A 19,292-nucleotide genomic window follows, 5' to 3' on the forward strand; every position below is an offset into this window, starting at 1 on the left:
AGCTATGGTTTTAAACTTTCCACCCAATAAGCATTTTTAAGCCCATTCTTTATATTTATTAATTTATTTAGACTTATATACCGCTTCATAGGGCTTTCAGCCCTCTCTAAGATTTTTAGCAAATTGAGTCAGCAAATTGCCCCCACAGTCTGGGTCCTCATTTCACCCACCTCAGAAGGATGGAAGGCTGAGTCAACCTTGAGCCGGTGAGATTAGAACCGCTGAACTACAGATAACAGTCAGCTGAAGTGGCCTGCAGTACTGCACCCTATCCACTGTGCCACCTCGGCTCACTAAATGAAAGATATTCCATTATCATGCAGTTAATCTTCTCCTAATTGTTTTGCAAGATACTAGCTGTTTTCCTTGATTATGTCAACTTTGTTTTCAATAAACATGGCCAGATGTGAATCCAAATAGTTCCAAATTGTAGTAAATTAAAAGTTCATTGATTCATTGTACAACCCTAGAATAATTCTCTATAACTGTATAGGTGATAAAGGATTATTGCAAACATTTAATTTTCAATTACTTCTCTTTTCTTACTAAAAACTATTAGATGTCATAGAATCATAGAATTGGCAGTTTATCCAATCTGTTCCCAATCAATGCAGAAATCATAATTAGAGTATCACATGTTTAGTCTCCATTTAAACATCTCAATGAAATGAAGCCCATCACTCACCTCTTGATAAGTGAATCCATTTTATCTTCCCTTAGACAAGTACTCAAAATACGGATATAAATCTTAACTCAAGAACTTCTGTTGGGTTTTAACCTCAGCCTTTAAATATTCCCCAACACTCATTACTGTCTGTATCTTTAAATTCCATTTAGAATTTCCTATTGAAGTGTGCCAAATAGGTGTACACAAACCTATTTAAAGAGTAGTTAAATATTTAAAGAGCAAGTATAGAAAAAAATGAATTTTTTTGAAGGCTCAAACTGTGAACTGTGATGAGGCACAAGATACATGTAACATAATTTATTTTACAAAGACAGGTGAGGAAAAAAGACTTTTCTACACACTCCAACCAAGCCACTGTAGAAATGGCTGAGTTTTCTCTAGTGTGTATTGTAACTAATTTGCATTATTTTCCTGTATTCATTTATTTCTTGTTTTAGTTTGGTTTACACCAGTGACCAGTGTTCTCTGACAAAGCAAATATTGTGCATAAAGGATGTATTTTGACACTCTCACTCCATATTGTAATAAAAATCCCAGAAGAAACACCTTTGAGGACATTGGTCTACTGAAGCTGAAGGCATTTTGATCTCCAACTTTAAGGCTTGTTTGTGTCATATGCAAGGGTGATGGATGTCTAGTTTCAAATCCTCTTTCTTTTAAATAAGATTGGATCATTAGAAGTAACATACCATAACAGACTGCTCTTCCTAATGCTTCTATGCCCACATTTTTGCTTCAGTAATCAATTTTGCAAATGATGGAAAGAAAAAATTAGCAAGGGTGGCTGAAAAGTTATTTTAAATCAGACCTGCATCCTGAAGAAACTATCTCAGTTTCTAGCTGAAAAATAGAACAGGTTGAAAGTTTCTGAGAGAGATCTTTTACTTGCAGTTCTGTTTTCTGAATCAGATGAATCACTCTTTGTCAGCTGTCAACATCGTACTCTATTTGACCTCAAAGAATATTTATAAACTATAATTGTCCATCAGCAACTCAAATAGTTTTGGGAGCACTCTAGGGAACTATATAGCATCTCTTTTTGAGAACTACACTGATTGTTGATTGCCTTCAGAGTGTAATTCAAGGTGCTTATTGTCACCTTTAATGCTCTATGTATTCCAGGTCCAGGATATCCTTAGATCAGTGGGGAAATTCATTTTTTTTACTCTGGGTGTGGCTTGGTGGGCATGGCAGGGTAAGGATATTGCAAAATCTCCATTTGCAACCCACTCTGGGGCCAGCCATAGGTAGTAGTTGTCGGTTTTCCGAACTACTCAAAATTTCCTCTAACGGTTCTCCAGAACCTATTAGAACCTGCTGAATTTCACCCCTGCCTTAGAGCCATTTTCTCCTAATGACATCTGTCCATCTAATAGCAGGAAGTGCTGTCTATGTATCTCTCTCATCTAGTGGTGTCATCTTCAGGAGCCAGATATTTGATTTCCCCCTCCTCCTGGATTTTTTAGAAAAGTGAACACTTATATATTTTTTGAGTCACATGGAGCTGAATTGTTATGACTATCCTTCCAAATAATCATTTGGCTTTTATTGTATTGAATTTGATTTCCACTTTTATTTACACAATGACATATATTGCATTGCTTTTAAATTTGATTATAACACTTGTCTTCTGAATCCAAAGTTATGTATTTGGGAAGTATACAATATTCAAAGTTACTCTTCGAAGTATGCAATAAACCCTATAAGTAAATAAATAAATGAAAAAAAAACCTTTTTATATGTAACTGCATTATCATTGCTCAAACAATTGTCTTTTTTTTCTGGAGATGTCCCTTAATCAATATATATGTAATAAAACCATAGTTTGCTGGATTCATCTTAATGGTAACCTGTTGTGGCCCAGCAGGATCCGGTTGAGCTGCTGATGGACTCGGATAGCGAGGAACCATATGAGTCTGCCAGGGAAGATGTGGAGGACCCTGGGCAGGGTTCAGACTCAGAGCAGGGACCAGAGAGGCTGGTTGGCCACCAGGAGGCGCCTGAGGCATGGAGCAGTGGGAGGGCTCAAGGCTGTTTGTTCCTGATGCCAGACATAGAAGGGCGGAGAAACAGAAGCAGTAGCTGCAGAGGCAGACTCAGAGATGATAATAAGCTCAGGTGGTTGTGGCTTGGCCCCTCCCAAGAGACTATATAAGTAAAAAAGTGGGGAGGAGTCATTTGCAAGACACAACCATTTGAAACTGTATTGGAATATTCTGTCTGTCGTGTATCTGTGCCTGTTGGATTTTCAACTAGTCTTGCATGTGAGTCGTGTCTGGGCCTTCAGCCAAAGGAGTTGATAAAACCGTGATTATGGAGTGGCAAACAGCCAAGCCTGTGTCTGGGTGATTTGCAGGTTGGAAAGGGGGGGGGGTCAGAACAGTAACCATAAATAATGGTTTAGCAATTATGGTGGGGAGTCTCCAAAATGTTGCATTAAATCAACAAGCCAACTCTTTCAAGCTATTTAACTATTTGGCTAGACAAATAGTTAAATTGTCATCAAAACAAAGAATCGATAATTGAACAGCCATGTCAAGCCCCACTCCATTACATAATTAGGAAAGAAGACTAAGAGACTCCGTGGGTTGGAAATCCAAAAGTACTTTTACTAATTATAAATGGTAAGTGAGCAGTAGCAAAGCAAAGTCTGATTAATATGGCGCGAAAGCAATTGATATATAGAATAACCCGTTCCCCCCCCCCTTAGGATCAAAGCTCCAGTCCAATCATAAGTCCTTCAAATGTCAGGTGTGAGATAACTTCAAAAAGACAGGCCGGACGATGGAATGTCGAGGCCGTTGATGCAGGCGGGAAACACATACGCCTGCGCAATCCCAACGACTGGTACATCCTAGAACATTCCTCCAGCACATCAATTAACCCCTCCCAAATACAAGCCCCCCCCTTCCCGTTTCATGGCAGCTGAAGCAACAGCAAGGCAGAAGCTGACATCCGGCCGTCCCCCGGAAAAAAAGCTGTCAGGCCTGGAAAAAAAACAAACAAAACAGACAAACGACAAAACACAAAAAGAAGAGGGAGGGGAGAAAAGTCAAGGCTTGTCGGGATACGAAGCATAAAATTTCTGTAGCAGGCGGGGAGCACGAACGTGGGATTTATCAACCCATTCCGTGTGGGATGGGGGGAAGTGTTTCCAAGCCACCAGATATTGGATGCGATTACGGTGCCTGCGAGAATCAAGAATTTCACGAACTTCAAAATGATGTTCCCCATCAATCAGCAACGGAGCAGGCGGAGGGTCATCCGGGGGCCGTAAGTGGGACACCCGAACCGGCTTGATGAGGTTGATGTGGAACACTGGGTGGATTCGGTTGAGATGTTTGGGCAATTGTAAACGAACAGAAACAGGATTGATGACTTTCACAATAGGGAAAGGGCCAACATACTTGGGTCCCAATTTCTTTGATTTCTGTGTAGTGTGCAAGAATTTTGTGGACAAATACACCAAATCCCCAATGTGGTATTCATAGGGCTGAGAGCGTTTCCTATCGGCTTGCTTCTTATGGGATTTATGGGCAGCGTCCAAAGTGGAAAGAGTCAGAGGCCAAATGCGACTGAGACGCTCACTCCAGTCCGCAACTGAAGGAACCTGAGGCTGGGCCGTAGGCAATTCGGGAATAGGAACAAAATCCTGGCCGTAAACGACCCGAAAAGGGGTAAACCCCGTGCTGGAGTGAACCGAGTTGTTATAGGCCACCTCAGCATGTGGTAACAAGTCAACCCAATCGTCCTGTTGATAATTGATGAAACAACGTAAATATTGTTCAAGGACGGAATTAGTACGTTCACAGCCGCCATTAGTCTGAGGATGGTAGGCGGAGCTAAGGCCCTGGGCGGAGCCAATGCGTTTGAGAAACTCCTTCCAAAAAGTAGATGTGAATTGGACCCCACGATCGGAGATAATACGGTCGGGAACCCCATGTAAACGGTAGATGTGGAAAAGGAACAGTTTAGCCAATGCCTTGGCGGAAGGAATTTTGTGACAAGGCACGAAATGAACTTGCTTAGAAAACAAATCAGTGACCACCCAGATGACGGTATGTCCCTGGCTCTCGGGAAGCTCAACAATAAAGTCCATAGAAATCTCCTTCCAAGGGGCAACCGGGCGAGCGACGGACTGGAGAAGCCCCTGCGGTTTCCCCGGCGGTTTTTTGGCGGTAGCGCAAACAGGGCAACTGGCCACATAAAGTTCAATGTCCTTTTTTAAAGAGGGCCACCAGAACTGTCTCTTCACGAGGTGCAAAGTTTTTACGAAACCAAAATGACCCGCCAACCTGGAGTCATGAGCGCGACGAAGGACGACAAGTCGTAGGGAAGCGGGGACGTATAATTTAGCACCAATCCACGGTAGATCGTCCCTCATGGTGCACTCGTCCCGATGGTTCAGAAACCAGTCGTCTTGAGGAAGAGCTTTTTTAAGGTCAGAAAGTAGATCTTGAGGCACTTCCTTCCGAGCGTGGGTCTGTTGACGTGTGAGTACCGGAGCTGCCAGGAGCGGTTGGACGATACTCAGTTTAGAGCAATTATATTGAGGTAATCGGGACAACGCATCTGCCATGAAGTTCTTTCCACCCGGGATATACTTTAGAGTGAAATTGAAACAGTTGAAATATTGGGCCCATCGCATCTGTTTGGGGGAGAGACGACGAGGCGTTCGCAACGCTTCCAAGTTCTTGTGGTCAGTCCAAACCTCAAATGGGTGTTTAGCGCCTTCCAGGAAATGGCGCCAAGTCGCGAGGGCCCAACGGACCGCAAAAGCCTCCTTCTCCCAAACTGCCCAACGCCGCTCCGTGTCAGTGAGTTTACGGGAAGTGTATGCGCAAGGCTGCAAATTACCTTGGTCGTTAGCTTGCAACAGAACGGCCCCTACGGCGACATCACTGGCATCAGCCTGGACGACGAAAGGCTGGTCGAGATCAGGGTGCTTAAGAACTGGTTCAGCGGCAAAAAGGCGTTTAAGCTTCTCGAATGCCGCCTGGCATTCCATGTTCCAGTCCAAAGGCTTATTGGGTTTAGGCTTCGGGTCGCCTTTCGTCTTGAGCAAATTAGTAATAGGGAGAGCAATGTTAGCAAAAGAGGGAATGAATTGACGGTAGAAATTGGCGAACCCCAAAAATTTTTGCAATTGCTTACGAGTTCTGGGGGCGTCCCATTCAGTGACCGCCTTCACCTTTTCAGGGTCCATTTCAATGCCATCAGGGGAGATGCGGTAGCCCAGATAGTCAATTTTAGTTTGGTGAAACTCACACTTAGACAATTTGGCATAAAGGTCAGCGGCACGGAGTTTTTTCAAAACAGTGCGTACCAGATTGACGTGGTGGTCGTAACTGCGGGTATAAATGAGGATATCGTCCAGGTATATGATAACGCCCTTGTACAGATGATCATGCAAGACCTCATTAATAAATTGCATGAACACCGCAGGAGCCCCCTGGAGGCCAAAAGGCATAACCCGAAACTGGAAACAACCAAGAGGGCAGTTGAAAGCAGTCTTCCATTCGTCCCCCTCCTTAATGCGTATCCTATAGTAAGCTTCTCGCAGGTCCAATTTTGTGAAGATGCGGCCCTTCCCTAGTTGCGCCAACAAGTCTTTCATCAATGGGAGTGGGTAGAGGTTCTGAGAAGAGACCGCGTTAAGGTTTCTAAAGTCACAGCATAAGCGAAGAGAACCATCTTTCTTTTCACGAAACAGTACAGGGGCAGCCACTTTGGGTCGGGCTGGTTCAATGAAACCACGTTTCAAATTTTTGTCAATGAAAGAACGCATCTCCTCCATTTCCCTGGGCGACATGGAGTAAATCCGGGGTTTAGGGAGCTTAACCCCGGGTAAAATGTCTATGGAGCAATCAGTAGGCCTGTGGGGGGGCAGAATGTCCGAAGATTGTTCGCTGAAAACTTCCTTAAGATCCAGATATTCTTTCGGAATTTTCTCCTCTCCTGCAATCCTCTCATGCCCTCTAGCGGCTACTTCAGGAACGTCAGGTTCTGTCCGGTTTGGTCCGGAGAGCCCTCCCCCCACTGGAGGCACCTTCGAGCGAACGCGTAAGCGGCCTGTCCGCCAATTTATGTGAGGGTTCCACTTTCGAAGCCATGGGATGCCCAAAATGAGTGGCCTGTCCATGCCCGGTGCGACCACAAAAGAGATTAATTCAGTATGGGTACCCATCCTCATTTCCAAAGGCTCCATAAAAAAATGGGCGCCCCCCCCCGCAATGGAGCCGTCTATTTGGCAAAATACAATTGGGGTTTTCAAAGTGCGCAATTTGAGGCCTAATTTCTCCACCATGGCTGGATTGATCATGGACCGGGAACAGCCTGAATCAAGTAAAGCCAAGAGGGTGGCAGGTATCCCCTCAGGAGGAACTTTTAATTCAATAGGGATAAGCAGGGGCCCCTTGTTTGAACTCACCCAGTGAGGCGATGTGTCGTCATCGGAGTCCTCCGAAGAAGAGGAGTTAGCGTCCGCTTCTCCCTCTAATGGCTGGGCAAACGGAGGGGGGTTGGATTCCCCAGCGAAAGCTGTCTCCTTCTTCTTCTTTTCAGGGCCTCTGGCAGACTTTTCCTCACATTTGGGAGGGGGTTGGGCAGAGAGGGGTAATTTAGCACGACATTCGGGGGCGATGTGCCCGAGTTTGCCACAGCGAAAGCATGTTACACGCCTGGAGAAGCCAGAAGGGGGCCCCCTTGCTTCACCTCGTCGTTTGAAGAGCGATTGAGTGGTTGGAGGGGGGAGGGATTTGGCAGCCCTCTCTTTCCGCTTCCTTCTTTCCTCTTTAGCATAACGGAGACGGGTTAAGTCGAGTTCAGCGTCTGCTGCATGCTCAAACCAAGTGATTAAACGTCTCGGCAGGTTACGATTGACACATTGCTGATAAATGTCTTCATTCAGTCCTTCAGTAAATCTGTCCAGAAGGGCGTCCTCCCCCCAACCTCTCATGTATTGGGAAAGACACTGAAATTCCTGGATGTATTGGGCGACAGGTTTATCGTCTTGTTCAAAGGTTAAAAACTTCAATTTGTTCCGCTTCTCAGTTAACGGGTCATCAAAACGTTGGCGGAAAGCCTCCATAAAGCGGTTGAAATTCCCAAAGAGGGGAGAGGCAGACATATGCAACCCCGTTGACCATGTAGCCACCTCACCATCTAAGGACAAAAGAATCATCCTAACTCTCATGGAGTCAGTTTCAAAGTCCCGGCCATAAATCTCCATGTAGTTAAACACCTGCATAAGAAACGAAGGCAGGCTAGCAGAACTACCATTAAAACGTACAGGCAAGGGAGGGATTTTAGCCATCCGATGTCTTCGGGGGGGAGGGCCTCCTTGATCAGCAACACCTCTAGCCGCAGGGGGCGAAGCAGGCCGAGGGGGAGGGGGAGATGTCGGGCGTGGGTAACGTTGCCAATTTCTCCAGTTTCTTTCATCCTCCCCCCTTCTCTCCCCCAAATATGTTTGACCCCAATAATCAGGTAATTCACTCCGCTGGGGTTTTGTCATGGGCCCCTGGTGCTGGTAGCTTCTCCATTCTCCTTCATCGCCCCCCCTTCTTTCCTCAAAGTACCTTTGGCTCCAATAGTCAGGGAACTCACTCGTCTGGGGTTTTCTCACGGCACCCGGCTCCAGCGAAGTTTGTCGGGGTGGTCTTTGGGTGAGTCCAGCATTCCAGCTTGTCTCTGTCTCTCTTTGTCCCACCGAAGTTGACCATCGGGGTGGGGGGGGAAGGTTCAGGCTGGCTGGAAATTTGCAGTTGAAATAAATCTTCGTGCAAGGATCGGTCAGGCGGGCTGGGCTCGTGTAAAGAAAGGTCGGGAGGTCCTAGTTCACTGGAATCCGCCCCTCCAACGGGCCCCTCCTCCTCTCTGCTCGGAGAAGACATTATTTCCCTTCCCGGTAGATGTAAATCTCCTGGAAAGGGGTTTTATTTTCAGACTTTGCTTCTTGTCAAGCCCCACTCCATTACATAATTAGGAAAGAAGACTAAGAGACTCCGTGGGTTGGAAATCCAAAAGTACTTTTACTAATTATAAATGGTAAGTGAGCAGTAGCAAAGCAAAGTCTGATTAATATGGCGCGAAAGCAATTGATATATAGAATAACCCGTTCCCCCCCCCCTTAGGATCAAAGCTCCAGTCCAATCATAAGTCCTTCAAATGTCAGGTGTGAGATAACTTCAAAAAGACAGGCCGGACGATGGAATGTCGAGGCCGTTGATGCAGGCGGGAAACACATACGCCTGCGCAATCCCAACGACTGGTACATCCTAGAACATTCCTCCAGCACATCAATTAACCCCTCCCAAATACAAGCCCCCCCCTTCCCGTTTCATGGCAGCTGAAGCAACAGCAAGGCAGAAGCTGACAAGCCATTTGTTGCCTATGCTCTAGTTTTGCATTTTCAGCAATAGTGAATTACAAGATTGTCCAATTGTTTAACAGTGTCCATAAAAGTGTTCCCTTAATTTGCATTTAGTATGAAAGTTAGATCTATATTGAATCCGACATTTCGACAAAGATAAAAAAGCCAAAAGAAATAATAATTAAAAAATAAATAAATCACAGAGGTGTGGTTTTTTTTAGAGCATTAAGCTAAAATAAAACATTTTCACAAAGCAACAGAGGGGAGGTTTCCAGTTTATTACAAAATGGATAGGCTTTATATAATACACATTGCTTAAGACCACAGTTCTCAGATTTCACAATTTTCTATGCTTGGGCAAAGGCAGAGGGAGAGAAAGAAGAGAACTTGGGCCAATATGCATGTCTATTTTACATGTCTGTAAATGGCTAACAGTTGCAAAACAACTACAGTAGTTTAGAAACTTGTATCCTGGATGCTTAGCAGTGATGCATACTAAGAAGTCTTACAGAATTCTGAATGTATTATACATGACCTAAATTTTCAAAGATGAATGGAAGCAAGAATCCAACTGAAATTGCATTTTAACTTGAAAGGATTTTTTTGAAGTAAAAAACTTCAAAGTATAAGAGGAAAACTTTTAAAACACTTATTGAACAATGAACTGCTGGTTTCCCAGTTTGACTTTTTCTCTCTCCAAAAATATAGGTAGTCCTCAACTTACAAACTTCATTTAGTGACCATTCAAAGTTACAATGGACCTGAAAAAGTGACTTATGAACATTTTTCATAGTTGCAACCTTTGTAGCATGTGATCCAAATTCAGATGGTTGGCAATTGGTTCATATTTACGACCATTTCTATTTGTAAGGGTCACGTGATCACATTTTGCAACCTTTTGACAAGCAAAGTCAATGGGGAAGCCAGATTCACTTAACAGCTGGGTTACTAACTTATCAACTGTAGTGATTCACTTAACAACTGTGGCAAGGAAGCGGGAAAATGTGGCAAAACTAACTTAATAAATGTCTCACTTAACAACAGAAATTTTGGGCTCAATTGTGGTCTGAAGTCGAGGATTATTTGTACTGGATAATAATTATATAGGGCTGTTTTTTATCAATACTTCTTTTGCAACTTCAAATATATCATATTGTAGATCACAAGCAACAACATAAAATGCATAATCCTAAAATTATTAATATATCAAACATACAGTTGATATATTAACCTAAAACTATACCCAGATATGAAACAACAAGTATTTCTCACATAGTTAGATATCTACCCTCTGTCACTATACAACATACATTGAAAAACATAAGAACAACTAGTAACACACCAGATGTATGAATATTTTTGGAGAGAGAACAAGTTAAACTGGGAAAGCAGGTTTAACTTGACAAATATATAGCTAATCATGCATTTGTTAAATAATGCACTTTGGGGAATTTCCTTACTTATATGGAAACTTCTTCTCCTTGCCTTTGGAATGAAATAGCAGTAGAATTTACGACAGAGAAATAGCAGAGAAACAATTTGTTAGAAATGTGAATAGAAAAAAACAGTGTATAGGTATATATTGATGCTGATTTGTCTGGACTGAAAGTTGACTTACTTTTGGTACTTATTAAAGGATTAACTATAATTTGATTTCCACTTTTATTTATACTTGCGTGCCATAAGTGGGGGGAAGCACACAGGGGTCATGTGTGGATGTGCTGCACCCATAATGCAATGCACGACCCCCCCAGTGCTCATGCGCGCACTACAGGCACTCCCCCCATTTTTGCATGTTTTTTTCACCCTCCCCAGGATCCAGAGGCTTTATAGGAGCCGGGGAGAGAGAAAATACCCTCCCCCACCCCCGGACGCCCTCCGGAGGCTCCAGAGACCTTCAGGAAGCTTCGGAGCAGTCAAAACGACCCTCAGAGCAAACCGGAAGTCCATTCCTGAATGGTTTTTTGCGCTCCGGAGGCTTCACGGAAGCTCATGAAGCCTCCGGAGGGCCTCGGGGGGGGGGGGGGGAGACTGTTTTTGGCATCCCTAGGCTCCTATAAAGCCTCTGTAGCCTGTGGAGGGCGAAAAATGGCTTTAAAAAAGGGTGAACTCAACTGGCCAGCCTGCACATGCGTGCTGGCCAGCTGACAGGGCAGCGCCTCACGTGCCCTGACAAATGGCTCCGCGTGCCACCTGTGGCACATGTGCCATAGGTTCGCCATTACTGAACTATAAGATACAATTTCTTTCGATATTTTCTGCTTAGATATTGCAAATAAAGCAGTTATTATAAAGTTCTGTCATTGGAAGGCAATTAAATCCAATGAGAAGCCTTTAATACTGGCTTTAAAAGATTTTCTTGGAGGTATGGGATTTATAAATCAGTTTAAACTGGCCATCATTCTGTTCTTCCAAAGTTTTCTTTTTTAAAAAAAAGAGCTGGAAAATCTGCATTCATTCACATCTGTCTTAGATTACATAGCTTTGTATAGAACTACACCAAATGTATATTTATACATTTCTTTCTCAGTCATTTCCAATTAAGCCAGCCTAATGCATTTCAGATTTTCATATGTGCTAATAAAGTATGTACTTAAAAAATAAACTCACTCTTCATAAAACTTGCCCTCTTTTGTATGTATTTTTCCCATTTATATGCCCTTTGTACCATTTTTGAAATAAATTCTATTCAGTGCTTCCCATCAGTGTCTCAAAAGCATCTGCAAATTGCATCATTTTATTCCCGCAATGGACTTCTATTATATCTATTAAGAGAACTTTTTTATTTTTCTTTAAAAAAAAAAAAACACAAATATGTCATCATTTGTCAATCATTAAGACATTGAAATACAATTTTTTTTGTTGTGTGTACCCCTCCCTCCCTCCACCCCCCCATCCCCCCTCCTCCTTCCCCCCCCGACTTCCCAGAACCCGTACACGGTATGGATTTTTAACTAACACAGTCTAAAATCTATTGAGAAAAAAGAAATAAAGAAATTAATGACATTCTAGATTGAACTTAGCTTCTTCTTACTGAACTAACTTTTAACAGTTTAAATCATTTCTGATCTTAAGCATAGGCTAACTGGAATTTCTTAGTCCCGTATTTATTTTGTATATAGTCAATCCATTTTTTCCAGTCTCGTTTATATCTCTCATTTGAATGATCTTTGAGATATGCCGATATTTTAGCCATTTCAGCTAAGTTTGTTACTTTCAATGTCCATTCTTGGATTGTAGGCAAGTCTTCCTTCTTCCAATATTGCGCCACCAACAGTCTTGCTGCAGTTATCAGGTGCAGAATCAAATTGGTCTCTACCACTGTAAAATCAGTACATATACCTAGTAAAAATAACTGAGGAATAAACTTTATCCTTTTTTTAAAAACATTTTGCATGACCCACCATATTTTTATCCAAAATGCCTTAACCTTTTGGCAGGTCCACCATATATGATAATATGTAGCATCGAGAGAACCACACCTCCAACATTTAGGCTGTACATTCGGATACATAGAAGCCAACTTTTTAGGATCTAAATGCCATCTATAAAACATCTTGTAAAAATTTTCTCTCAGATTTTGAGCTTGTGTAAATTTCACATTTCTTACCCAAATTCTTTCCCATGTATCCAACATTATTGGTTCCTCAATATTTTGAGCCCATTTTATCATACAATCTTTAACTAATTCTGTTTCCGAATCCATCTGTATTAATACATTATATATCCTCTTTATATGCATTAAGCTTTGATCTCTTATTTGTTTAAACAGATTATCCTCAACTTGAATAAAGCCAATTTTTTGATCTATTTTCCACCTAGCCTGTAATTGCCCATACTGGAACCATGTTTGAACTACCTTCTCCTCTTTTAATACCTCTAAAGATTTTAATTGTAATACCCCCCTTTCCGAGGTAAGAAGCTGTCTGTAAGTAAATCTATCCTGTTTTTGTGCTGTATTCATATTTTCAATTGCATGTCTAGGGATTGCCCACATGGGTATCTTGTCATTTAATTTATATTGGTATTTCTTCCAAACCCGCAATAAAGCATTTCTCAAAATATGACTTTTAAAGTTCTTATCCAATTTTTTGTTGAATAACAGGTAAGCATGCCAACCAAATACCAGATCGTGTCCCTCAATGTTCAATATTCTATCATTGGTTAAATGAATCCAATCACTAATTACAGATAATGCCACTGCATCATAATATAGTTTTAAATTAGGTAGTTTCAATCCTCCTCTCTCACGTACATCTTGCATTATTTTCATCTTTACCCTCGGCTTCTTTCCTGCCCACACAAATTTGTTGATACCCTTCTGCCATTCTAAAAGGTTCGCATCTTTTTTAAGTATAGGTAACATTTGGAAAAGAAATAAAAATTTTGGTAAAATGTTCATTTTCACTGCCGCTATCCTGCCCAGCAAAGATAAGTGCAATTTCTCCCATTTTTTCATCTCTGTCTGTATGCTATGCCAAAGTGGTTCATAATTATGCTTATATAATTTCCCATTTGAAGTTAAAATGTTAACTCCAAGATATTTGACTTTTTTAACTACCTCACATCCTAGCATCACTCCTAATTCTTCCTTTTGTTTAATATTCATATTTATAGCTAATATTTTGGTTTTTCCTAAGTTTATTTTAAAGCCAGACACTTGACCATATTGATTAATCGTATTCATTAAAACCATACTGGATTCCTGCGGTTGTTCCAATATTATGACCAAATCATCCGCAAAAGCGCGGACTCTATATTCTTGCTGCCTAATCTTGATCCCTTTTAAACCATCCAAGCCCCGTATTTTATTCAACAATACTTCCAAAGTTATAATAAACAATAATGGGGACAAAGGACAACCCTGTCTTGTACCTTTTCCAATTTGAAAAGAGTCTGTTAAACTTCCATTGACTATGATTTGTGCTGTTTGCTGTTGGTATATTGCTTTAATTGACTGTAAAAAATTATCTCCTATCTGCATTTTTTGCAATATCTTCAGCAGAAATTGCCAGTTAACTCGATCAAAGGCCTTCTCAGCATCCAAAATATAAACGCAGCAGGGATCTGGTTGTTCTTTCCCAAATATTCTAATGCATTAATAATTAATCTGACATTACTTTTCATCTGTCTCCCTTGTATAAAACCTGTTTGGTCCGTATGTATCAATTGTTGAATGACCAACATTAACCTATTTGCTAATATTTTAGTAAAAATTTTATAATCTACATTCAGTAATGAAATGGGTCTATAATTTTTGGGTTGAGTAGTATCTTGATCTTCTTTGGGTATCAAAGATATAAACGCTGTCTTCCAAGATGGAGGGACTTTACCTTCCGTTTGAATCATATTAAATAATTCTCTAAGAGGTTCTACCATTTCTAACTGTAAGTTTTTGTAGTAAACCGCTGTCAAGCCATCTGTACCTGGTGCTTTCCCTGGCTTTAATTGCTTAATTACCTGCAGGATTTCCCCCGAGGTTATTGGTTGATTCAATTTTTGCCTGTGTTCTTCTCTAACTGAAGGTATTTTCTCCTTGTCTAAATATTTGTCTATGTCTAAACCATTAATTTTATCCCCTTTATACAGTTCTGTAAAAAATTCCCAGAAAGCCTTTTGAATCTCTTCCTGTTGGAACACCTCCTTCCCTCTGTAAATCAGTTTAGATATATTTCGAGTTTTCCTTTTTTTCCTAATCTGATAAGCTAACCATCTGCCAGGTTTGTTTGCATTACAAAAAGTATTGTGTTTTGCATATAATAAATTAGTAGCTACCTGGTCAGAGATCAACATGTCAAATTGAGATTTTAATATGTTAATAGCTTCCTTAACCTTTGTATCGTCTGGTTTCCTTGTTAACTCCAGCTCTTTTCTCTTAATTTCCTCTTCCAGTTCTGTTCGTTTTAGCCCTTGCTTATTTCTATGTGTTTTATTTATATTCATCAAAACTCCTCTCATATACGCTTTGCTTGCATCCCATACAAATTCCATAGATGTACCCTTATTCATATTCAAAACAAAATATTCAGATAGTAATTTTTTACAATCATTAATATAGTTTTCATATCTAAATAAATTTTCATTCAGTCTCCAAAACCTTCTTGCCTGCACTACCCTTCCCAACTCCATCCAAACTGGGTTATGGTCCGAAAGGACTCTAGCTGCAATCTTTGTTTTCTTGACCCTAGAAAGCAAATCATTAGTGGTTAGAATAAAATCGATCCTTGAAAGGGATTGATGCCTGTCCGAGAAGAAAGTGAAGTCATATTCCTCTGCATTTCTTTCTCGCCAGATATCTCTCAATTCAAAATCATCCATAATGTCAAAGAAAGATTTGGGTAACTTTGCTCGCATCTTGGTATTTAGGCGGGAAATCTTCTTATCTCTCTTAGTATCTATCACTCCATTCCAGTCACCCAATAGTATACAGGAACTATAGTCCCACTGTACTAATTTAGCATGAAGATTTCTATAGAATCTATCTTGCTGTTGATTGGGAGCATAAATTCCCAAAAGTAATGTCTTTTTCCCTTCTAAGATTAAGTCTAAAGCAATATATCTTCCGAAGGGATCTGCTTCTATTAATTCAGCTTTCATATCTTTTCTTAAGTATACAACTATACCATTCTTCTTTTCCATAGCAGAAGCTGCAAAATGTTGACCAAGTTTTGAGTTGATCAAATATTTTTGATCAGTTGACTTGATATGAGTTTCTATTATATCAATGTCCTATAGAGAAATTTTGAACTAATAAAAGAACCACGACTGAGAACTTCAAAATTCAATTTTGTGGGAATCTTTTACAGTACAGAAGAAATTAAAGATATCATAAAGCAAAGGATACGGCAGCTATCAAAACCAACAGACAAAGGCTGAAACACAGGTATCATGAACAGCATACAATATATATTTAAAAGCCAAAATATTATTAAAGAACAAAGAAATCCATATCCTATTAACACCATCCCAATACAGAAACTAGACAACCTGATCAAGAGAAACCTCAGTGACCCAACCAAGAAATATCACACAATGAAAACTCACAACACATGGAAAGATTCAATTATAGTTTCAATTAGGAAATCATAACCATCCTAGACCAAGCTGGATCCAAAAATGCTAGAATATTCTTGGAAGCCTGGCATTCAGATAAATCAGCCATGAACAAACACAGAAACAACCCATATTTACACAGCATTCAAAAGAGACAATAGAAAATGCTAAGAAGGAAACAACGACAAGAGCACATCCTCTCCAACAGCCAATATCCAGATAAGGAGAGATTATCACTAGTCAAACAATCAAGCAGAAAACAATAACCTAATCAAGGAACTACCAATGAGAAAACCAAATCCCCACCAACTGGCAGGATACACTACTGTATATAAACAGGGAACAAACCCCACACTATTCTTTATGATTATGTTCAGGTAATAAAACTATGCAAGCAAACAAATTCAAAAGGATACCATAATTCAACCCTGAACTACATATATTTTTTCTATAGAACCATGACTGGTTATTATCTACAAATGCTCATTTAGAATTTCAATAATACAATTTAGTTCAAACTTACTTTGGACCAAAGTTAAACACATAATGGATATGAAGTTTTCAAATAGCACTACTGAGCTCATTAATTGGGATCAAGGCTTGGGAGAAGAGGATGAAACTTTCCATCTTCATATTTCATTTTTTCTTTTAAATCTCTCTCACTTGCTTTTTTGCCCAAATTGTGCAATTTTTCAAGATCTCCAGACACCAGTCAATTGAAACCTGGACCTGGGAATCAAAAGGATCTGGCCAATCAGAGGTAACTAGAAGATGTAAAAATGAAAGCTAAAGGGACAGTTCCAAGAATTGGAAAAAAATAAGAATCTCAAGTACAATTAAATAGCTGAAAACTGCCGTCATTTGTTGTTAAATGAACAACTATACATTTTCTCAGAATTTACTGGTGCCTGAAAGGGCTGGAAGCAGCTGGAAAAAAATAGATAGGTTCATATGTAAGATTATATCAATTTGTTTCACTTTCACTTCCTGGGACAAAATATTAGTGAGTGAAGGGAATTCTTACTTCCTTACATTATTCTACAGTATTTGTGCAAAACAGAGCTGTCTCCCTTTGCTGTTACAGTAATTTTTCTCCCAGACAGATGGCATCCTATCACATAACATCACATACAAAAGGTACTGTGGGTGATAAACATATGGCTGTTATTAGCTATGAAAACAAGTTCTTCATTTTCCTTCTTTAAAAAGCTGAAAATTTCTTCAACTTCTACAGTGCCAAAATACATCGTCTCTCATTTTACCATTTGAAAATATTATAGGAGTATGTCACTCCAGATAGCTATCCTTCAAAGCTTCTGTAAGCGTTCTGTGCTTTCCCATCTAATGTAAATATATCACACAGTACTTTCCCTGGATATATCCTCTCATTCTTTGCTAATACTGTAGACTATATAAAATAAAGAGTTATAATCAGTTGATTTAATATAATTTAAGTTATGAAATAATTAAAGATACATGTGATCGTTGAACCTCCCTTTAAAGCCTCAAGCAAATTTCAGTGATACTATTATCAATATAGTAATTAGTAGTATGATTTCCTATTATTCTGAAATTTGAGACACCTCAAGAAATGTTCTCCCTTTATTACTTTATAAAGTAAGTCAAGGTGGCAAAAAATATTGTATTCCTTCCTTCTCATAACAAGATTCCCAGGCATATTAACAGAGCCATATCATTAGAGCTGTTCAGAAATTCTAAAAAGGCGTCACCATTGAAAACAGCTAAAGCAGCAGCAGCAACCACCATTATCCTAGAAATATTTGAAAAACATATATCATTCTCCTATTCACTAAAATCTTGCTTATGCTGGAACTCAATAAGAAAGATCTCATGCATCCAATCTGAATGAGGAGAAATGTTTTGGGGCCAAAAGATTCCCTCCATATTTTGGGAGCAGGTTCCTCTGAGCTCCAATTTTAGTAAAATGAAATAGATAAATAAAAAAGAAAGTGATTCATTACTGTCTCATGTGGCATATATTTTTGGTCTCTTTTTAATATATGAGAACAGTTTTTCTCATTTTAATTACATTATATGCAGGTGGCAAATGGCATTAATGAGGTAAACAGTTGAACAACTTGCCTCCAGAAGTTGTAAATGCTCCGACACTGGAAGTTTTAAAGAAAAAAAATGGATAACCATTGGTCCGAAATGGTATTGGGTTTCTTGCTTAAGCAGAGAGTTGGACCTCCAAAGTCCCTTCTATTCTATGTTAAGAAGTTATCTATCAATTCTTAAAAAGCCAGGTAGATTGCTTTGTCTTTGTTGAGATCTTCTGTGATTGCCTCATACTTTTTGTGTTTGCTTGTAGACCTCTCAAATGGTCTCAATAAATACCTTTTTTTACTATATTGCAATTTTAATGGTACTTCGAATCTGTTTTACACATAATCTTATCCTTATAAGTTAAACCAACCTATCTTCCTCTCCCTTTTCTCTTTTCACCTCACTCCACTTTAATTCCTACATCAGCCTAGTTACTCTATGCACCTGATGAACTGAGCTCCATCCTCCAAAAGGCCTTTTAATAAAAATGTGTTCACTGGAAAAGATGCTACCAGATACCCAATTTTGTTGTTGTTGCATAGATTAACCTAGATCTCTTAGACCAATCTCCATAGAATATTGAGGTATCAGTTAACAACAGTTGGACGAAATTACAGTTACAGTAACTACAATGGAGGAAACTAGAGAAGGGAGGATTGTAATGAATAAGGAGTAACCTGAATTTAAAAAGACAAATTTTTGAACTTGTTTTAAGAAAAATGAGAAAAAAAGGCATTCTAATGGGTTTCAAATTCTAAAATATAATCTAGCTAGAAACTGTTACTTGTGTATAAAAGTAATTGTTTTACCCAATATTCAAACTGCAATGCCTATAAATAAGTATGCCTTGATGAAACATGTATACATAAAACTATTCAACTATTCAGAGGATTTTAATAAACAGCACTGAGGGAGAGTATATATAAGTAGCTTTTGCTTACAGTTTCATTTAATTAATCTTTAAAGTTACAATGGTGCAAAAACACAGCTTTACTGCAATTTATGTAATGAAATGAATGATGCATATTTTATTAAATTTGTGTGCTCCCATCTTGTCTTGAGATAATGGGTTGATTTACATAGCGCCTCACATTTACTTCTCTTGTGCTG

The 19,292-nt window shown here is 39.7% G+C and overlaps 1 protein-coding gene across 1 annotated transcript in view; it reads right to left on the reverse strand.

The window, feature by feature from the left end:
* SLC9A9 (solute carrier family 9 member A9) overlaps positions 1–19,292 on the reverse strand; it is a 248,132-nt gene that overhangs the window by 213,777 nt on the left and 15,063 nt on the right.

This window comes from Thamnophis elegans, chromosome 10 (assembly GCF_009769535.1).
Source record: "Thamnophis elegans isolate rThaEle1 chromosome 10, rThaEle1.pri, whole genome shotgun sequence".
Classification (NCBI taxonomy): domain Eukaryota; kingdom Metazoa; phylum Chordata; class Lepidosauria; order Squamata; family Colubridae; genus Thamnophis; species Thamnophis elegans.